At 42.9% G+C, this 8,196-nt stretch overlaps 1 protein-coding gene across 1 annotated transcript in view; it reads right to left on the minus strand.

Moving 5' to 3' along the window:
• Positions 1 to 8,023, minus strand: part of FAM172A (family with sequence similarity 172 member A) — a 253,346-nt gene extending 245,323 nt beyond the window's left edge. Inside the window, exon 1 of the mRNA XM_015571579.1 lies at positions 7,853 to 8,023. The gene's annotated coding sequence lies outside the window, so the exon portion shown is untranslated. The remainder of the gene's footprint in view (positions 1 to 7,852) is intronic.
• Positions 8,024 to 8,196: the final 173 nt, after the last annotated feature.

An 8,196-nucleotide genomic window follows, 5' to 3' on the forward strand; every position in this document is an offset into this window, starting at 1 on the left:
GGCCTGCCCTCTGCCACCTGGGAGCAGGCCTAAGCCAGCAGGTCGTTATCTCCCGAGGGGTCCCAGACTGCAAGAGAGCACAGGCCGGGCAGGGACCCCCCCGCCCCCCGCCGAGTGCACAAATTTTTGTGCACCAGGCCTCTACTCAGATAATAAATTATTACTTTATTATTAAAGACTCAATGAGCTCACTGAAAACTGTTATACTCATGGTTATGGTTTATAACAGGGAAAGGATAAAGATTTACACTGGGGAACAGAGGCACATAGGACAGAGCTCAGGAGAGCACCAAACATGGAGTTTCTGATGTCCTCTCCCTGTAGACTCACGGACATGCTACTCTGCCCATATCTACCAGTATGTCTGACAATGTACATGGAGTATTATTGCCAACCAGACAAGCTAACAGGAGACATGGTGTTCAGAGTTTTAGTGGGGCTCCATGGAGGCATGATTGGCTACATGGTGGTTCTAGGTTTCCAGGTCCACTGATACCATGTGACCCAAGGCCCCCACCCTAAGTCATATAGTTAGTATTTCTGGCATAGGCAGTCTCCATCCTAAGACTACAGGAGAATGGCTAATCCCACCCTAAATCACACTGCTGTACAGCGTGACCCAAGACCCCCAGGCAAACAAAGATACTAGAGTTTACCAGCCAAGAGGCTGAGGACAAAGGCCAGTCCTCTTTTTGAGCAAGGGTAAATTCTTTACTACATAAGAGACAAGAAAAACAACCAGGATTTTCTAATGCCTTAGAGAGGCAAGTCTCTACTCCTCAGCAAACTATACACGCCTTCTCTCCTCTTAAGTCCCCCACCCCCAGTGATTTAGCTTCTATCTCTTCCTTCCATCTCTCATGACAACAAACTTTCTTCCTCTAGTAATTGCAAATTCCTTTTTGTTTTAACAAACATCAGACTGCTGAGAGGTATTTCTTTGTGCGTGTGTGAGCACGCGCTCGCGCGCACCATTCCTGCAAGTGCTGTAGGCAGTTAGACAAACACAGCAGAACAAGACCACAGGTCAGGTACAGAAGGTCACCAGGGTGAAAAGCCCCAGGTGCCTAACAATGGACAGTCAACTGTAGGGCTGGACCTAACTCCCAGGGTGACTCTTCCTCCTCTAGCATATCACTGGTCATGCAGTTTGGACCCCATAACCTTTCCTCCCTAGAAATAACATCTATGTCTCAGTTGTATTTCAGCTCCAGGCCCAGAAAAGCAACAAACCAACCACTGCTGACGTCAGGACCAGCTGCCTTGAATAAAGCTCTGGTGCCGGCCAATCAATCAATGGAGACCACAACCCTGAAAGGACACACCTGGAAAACTGCTGAATATTCTATGAAGATCTTTCCCTGGGACCTTCCCTAAAATCTCACCCTTAAAACCCTTAGGACAAAGGTCCCAGTGCACTCTCCCTCTAGGGAGCATGCCCCTGTCTTTCCCTTCCTTCTCCCTCTCCCCCAAGCACTTTACCATTAGCTTCCCCACTCCCTAGCTCTAAGGGCCCTTCCTTTATCTCTAAAACTTGTTTCCTAAGCCCATTTCCTCTAGGAATTACTTTTTCTACCTCTGTAATTTACCCAATAAGTGTTCTCTTACAGTTGCGTCTTTTTCTGAATTCTTTACTAGCCAGAACCCAAGTACTGAGGTCACTGAAACCAGGTTTGGTCGGACCCCTCTGGTCAGACACCTGGTGTCGTTCCCACCACCTACAACAGAAGTACTGCAATACCAGGTTGATGTGTGGAGTGGACGAAACAAGCTCCTACCATCTCCTAACACCAAAAATCCATTTAATATACTGTCTTCGGATAGAGGATGTATCCAATATTAAACTGGTAAGAATAGATACTACACTTGATCTTAGCCAAAAGGCTGAGGAGCAATAACTAACTGATCCTTAAGTTCTCAATTTAAACATTATTTTCTCGAGAAAGCCTTTATATAACCCCAAGCAAGGCATTGTGCCTCTCCCAACATACTTCTATCATAATACAAAATATGTTGTTAAAGTCTTACCTTTATAGCAGACATGCCAACCAGCATGCAAGATATCAAGTGTGTCTTATGATTAGGTATCCATCTTTTACTGATTCTAGTTAACTGAGACCCTAACTAACTCTTGCTCTGTTTTCCTTCCCTCATACTTCGGTTTAGAGCTTGGGCCTTTGCCCGTTTATCCCCCCTCCTCCCTACCTCTTTTGAGACCAGAGTCCTATCCCTGTTGAACTAATCCCTACTGACAGACTACCTTTCTTTGCCACCTGAACTTGCCCAATGTTCTTCACTGATCCTTCCGGCCCATCCCCCAACCAATTCCTGGATATGACCACATAAGATAAGTACTCCAACTACATTAGAGAGTGTTAAGCCAAATGGATCAAGATGATTAATTTCCAAACTTCTGGAGTTAGAACCAGAATCATTTATATAGTATAGACAAAAACAATGATATGCAGAAGACTAGGGTAATTCAAATCAAATGAACATCTCACCGATCAATTAATCAAATTTTTCACATTTTTTAAATGCCCCACCTTGAAATATAATCTTGCTCACAATGTTAGTTTGTTCCATGTTCTAAACAAGGCACAGAAAACTAAGCTATGCTTTGTACATTAAAAGGGTATTACTCACACTCCTTCATTACCTTGGATATTAATTCTGAATTGTTTTTTAAATACTAGTAGAGGTAGTATATCTGTTGAACCACATATAGTATCTTTCCAGCTGCTTGCTTATACCAAATCATATATGAAAGCAGCACAGTTCTGCTGTCTGTAACCTTCTTTGACTTAGCTGTGAAATTTTGAGCAAGTCAGTCATCTGACACCTCATCTGTGGCAAATTAATCCATTTTAATTTGCAAAAGAATGATAAGCAAAATTATGGTTCAATTTTTCATTCATTAAATTAAAGCACAATAATCAATTTAAATGAGCTTCATAGCTGAAATAGCCCAAGAATGTTTAATAGACGATGATAGTGTACAAAACATTCAATTATTAAAAAAAAAAAGATGTGTCACCTTTAACTAATGGGCCATTAGCCATTTAAAAAATCCCTTTCTTTCTTAAACAGATAATCTAAAATGTTTTTTCAAAATGCTGGACAATGTTGAATTACACGTTACTCATTGAATTACTCAATTAAGACTCATTACTTTAGGGATAGAAATTATGTGACAGCTGGTCTGAAAAACTTATAGTGGGACTACACAGACTGCACACCTCCCAAACACCGACTGTTGAACCAAATGGACTGATGTACATTACTCGATGTACAATCGGTCTTACTGAATTACTCAAGGTCAAGTGACTGACTTCAGAACCACAGGCTGAGATGTAGCTGGGATTTTCACTCCCTCACCCTATCCCACAATCCATTACCATCTGTGGAGCCACATTACTTTCTGTCACTGTGTTGCTGGGTCCTCTCACCTTTACTGTCAGTTCTGGTGCTTACCATCCATTACTATTACTGATCTCTGACTCTCTCCATCTAGCCACATCCAAATGCTATACTGCTATCCAACATTTCTTTTCTCTGTTTCTTCATCATTTTTGTCTCTTCTGTTTCCTGCTCTACTCAGCTACTAGACAAAAGAGAGCTACTTCACAGGCACAGTAAGCCAATCAATACACTCCTTTCCTTCTAATGAAAAAGAAAAAAATCAAATTATGTCAGAATGACCTCTGGCTTTTCTGAAGCATTTCCATCACAATCTGATATTCAAAGGTTCATTCATTTTTACAAAAAAAAATGTGATAGTTTCTTTTATTTCTAAGTTTGAAGTTACTGCAGATACCTTTTCTAGACACTGAAGCTTTTACATGATAGTATTTTAGGGTTAAAAAAAGCAACAGAAGACATAGTGGCTGCCTTTTTAACTCTTAAAAGATTTATCGCCGAAACCGGTTTGGCTCAGTGGATAGAGCGTCGGCCTGCGGACTGAAGGGTCCCGGGTTCGATTCCGGTCAAGGGCATGTGCCTGGGTTGCGGGCACATCCCTAGTGGGAGATGTGCGGGAGGCAGCTGGTCGATGTTTCTCTCTCATCTATGTTTCTAACTATCTCTCTCCCTTCCTTTCTGTAAAAAATCAATAAAATATATTTAAAAAAAAAAAGATTTATCAAAAAAAAAATCTCCAAGAATTTCTATGAAAATCAGATCTTAAAACAAATGGATAGTACTCCAAATGGATGGATAGATATATATCCCCAAAGCATATAAAAAGATCCTTAACATCACCAATCATTAGGAAAATGCAAATCAAGAGCACAGGAGATACAACTTCATACCCATTAGGTTGGTTATTACCAAAAAACAGAAATTCTATTTGGAGAGGATGTGAAGTGTTGTTGAGGAGGGGAGAAATTGAAACCTCTATGTTTTGCTGGAGGAAATATAAAATAATCTAGCCACTGTGGATAATACTACGGCAATTCCTAAAGAATTAAACATAGAAGTACCATATGATCTAGTAATTCCACTTCTGGGAATATACCTAAAATAAATGAAAGTAGATTCGCACAGCCATGATCATAGCAGCATCATTCATAGTAACCAAAGGTGTGAGCAACACAAGTAACCACAAACAAATGAAGGGATAAACAAAATGTGAAATATACATACAATGGAATATTATTCAGCCTAAGGATATTTTAACGCATACTACAACATGGATAAACCTCGAAGGCATTGTGCTAAGTGAAAAAACTCAGTTACAAAAGGGCAAATCTTGTATGATTCCACATATATGAGGCACCTAGAGTACATACAAAATTCGCAGAAACAGAAGTAGATTGGGGGTTGCTAGGGTTGAGGGAAGGGCGGTAATGGGAGTTAATGTTTAAAGGGTACCGATTTTTAGTTGAGGAAGATGAAAAGTTCTGAAGATGGATGATAACGATGGTTGTATATCAGTGTGAATGTACTTAATGCCATTGAAATGTACAGTCAAAATAGTTACAATAGCAAAAGTTATGCATACTTTACCACAATAAAAAAAAAATGAATGAAGTTGAAATAGAGCAGAGAAGTACTTGCTACTTAGTTACCCATGGCTATTATGCAAACCCAATCTGACTTTAAAACAGCACAAGTTATGTACAATGAGTAAATGGTTCTTGACTTCGTTGGTGCTGTTGGAAACATCTCTACATAACTAAGAATGTCAGATTCTCCTCATGGAGGTCAGCTTGGGAAAGCTGAGAAAAATAGGTTGTCCATAAATAAGACTGCTCATGCACACACCAAACCACTAAATAAATACTTGTTCGCAAGATTTTTGCACCTTAATGCCTCCATTCCTACATCCTTGCTCCTCCAAGATAGACCAAATGTTCTCTTGCCTCCAAGCCTTCTGTTAGCCTAAAACAGTGGTCGGCAAACCGCAGCTCTCGAGCCACGTGTGGCTCTTTGGCCCCTTGAGTGTGGCTCTTCCACAAAATACCACGTGCGGGCGCGCATGTACAGTGCAATTGAAACTTCGTGTCCCATGCGCAGAAGTCAGTTTTCAGTAAGGAGATAAACAAGTATACAAGACGAGAGTGGATGGGAGAGTTGGAAGGGGTCAACCTCAGCGAACGTACCTCAATGAGATTGAGGACGTTTTTAGCAAAGGCCAGCTTAGGAGCACCCTAATTAAGTTAATAACAATGTACCTGCCTATATAGTTTAAGTTTAAAAAATTTGGCTCTCAAGAGAAATTTCAATCGTTGTACTGTTGATATTTGGCTCTGTTGACTAATGAGTTTGCCCACCACTGGCCTAAAACAACTGTCCCCCACTCACTTCATTTAGATCTCTTCTCAAATAAATGTCCCCTTATCAGAGAAGCTGAGCTTGATCACCCTATCTAAAATATTTTCTCTCCCCTTAACGAGCTTTGTCTTTCTTCATAGCTCTTATCACTACTTGAGATATATACGCTTGTTAATTTTCTTTCTTCATCCACTATAGTAAAATCTCAATATAACGAAAGGACTAATTTGGATGGGGGGGGGGGGTGTCTGTTAAAGCCAAAAGTCCCTTATGTAATAAAGTAGTTTTTCCGAATGCATGTATTACAAAATTGACCAACTAATTTACCTGTTTTTACTTATGTAGACACATTTGTGTGATAAAAATTAAGTAACGTATGAAAAGTTTAACTTCACAGAAAAGTTTTCTATATGTATTACTGTTATTTTAAGTTTATACTGAATAGGTCTAGTAAATGCTTGCATTCACCAGTCACTGGGAGTAAACAAATACACATGGTTGGGGCGTGGCTTAGCCCATTTGTTAAAACTGATTTAGGAAGTCACACCACAGGACAACAGAACCAATTACCACACAGGATGCAGTGTGATCACATGGTAATCACTTGCCGAATATTGTTTACGAGAGGTGATTATTAGATCTAACTATGTAGTCTATAGTTGTAGACATGTAATAGTTATTGTCTGTGAAATTACTACAGTGGTTTTTTTCCCAACATATGGCCTATTCTGTTAAATTTGTTAAAAATAACGGTGATTAATAACAACAACAAAAAATAACCTATTACTTTCATTATAAGCAAATCTTGGCTAAAATCATTTTGAAATTAACAGGGTGCTAATTTTCACATAGGACATACGGAAATTTTGTCCATTAAATCGAGGTCTACAAAATGGAGGATTTACTGTACACAGTAACTTCAGAAGCATAAGGACTTTATTGGCCGGGATGGTATTCCCAGCACCTGGAACACTGCCTGGCACATTGAAGGCAGCCGATAAACAGCTGTTGAATGAGTAGATGGATGTTCACAGCTTCGCAGAGCACATTCCCTCTTGGCCTCAGCACCATCCACCAGCCTTGCAGCAGCCACTGCCTCGGCGCCATCCAGAGCATCCATCCCTCTTCAGGCTTCCCTGGTGAAGTGGTAGGAACACCTAGTTTACCAGTCAGAAGCCGGGTACCAGCAGTGACAGTACCATCTTCATTAAGCTCTTCACACAGTGCTCTCTGACTCAGTTTCTAAATGAATACAGTACATCTAGCCCTCACAATGCTGGATAAAGGACAAAAAATAAAGAATGTAGCTCTAACCCTGCTTTTAAGACAAAATGATACTAATGGACTGCACAGCAAACATCACATTGCACGTATTCTGATAGAAGTTACAAGGAACTTGGTAGTCTGAAAAACCACAAAATTTTCCCTTTACAAGTTTTCAGAGTATCGGAGTAAATGGACAAATGCAACAAAGTAGGCTGTCAATAAATATAGTCAAAAAATTAGGTGACGAGTGACTTGGCCCAACACACACACACACTCTGGAGCACTAGCACGGACTGCTTCCTAAATACACCTAACGGTATTTCCAAGCCGGAAGTGTCCAGCTAAGTGAAATTCAGCCCCATTCAATGTCCCACCAGCGTCCACGCGTGTGGCAACTTTGGAGAACATTTTATAACCGCACTTCAACCTTCTGTCTGCAATACGTGACTCTTGGTAAAGTTTTGGCAGTTGATAATTCCTGTAGAAAAAAATAATCTTGAACCAAAGAACCTCGGTATCTCCCCATCTGAGGAAGCCTGGGAGTACAGGTTACACCCCGAGCTCCCAGCACCCCCACGTCCGGGTGTGCTGAGGGAGGGACACATGGGCCCTGCCCCGCCAGGGAGGCGGGAGCTGCCCGGCAGTGGGCCAGGCCCTAGGAGGGAGGTGTCCGGACAAAACGCGCCGCCGCGCTAGGGAACCTCCGGGCCGGGGCCAGCAACCCGCACCCGGGAAGGACCAAGCCAGCCCCCGACTCTGACGCCGGCCCTGGCCTGCCGGGGGCTCGCGTCCCCGCAGACGGAGGTCCTACCTGAGCTCTGCCCGCGGCTGCGGGGCTGCGGGGGGAGGCGGGAGGAGGCGTGGCCTTCCAGCGCGCCCCGGCGAACTCCCTCGTGCGGTCCGAGTGACTTTCGCTCTCGGGATCCGCGCCCCGAACAAGTTCAAGTTGCACTTCCGGGGTCCGCGCGAGGCTGAAGAGTCATCACGCACGCGACCGCGCCAAATCCGGAAATGGGCGGGGCGTGGCCGCCGGCCGGGTTCCTGTGGCGCTGGGCGGGCTGGGAGCGGGGCCTGGGGCGGCTCGATTGGTCTTGCGGGCTGTGCTCGCCCCGCGCTCACTTTTCCGAAGGGCGGGACGCCACTCCCTGGAGCCAC

This window comes from Myotis davidii, unplaced genomic scaffold (genome assembly GCF_000327345.1).
Source record: "Myotis davidii unplaced genomic scaffold, ASM32734v1 scaffold44, whole genome shotgun sequence".
NCBI lineage: Eukaryota > Metazoa > Chordata > Mammalia > Chiroptera > Vespertilionidae > Myotis > Myotis davidii.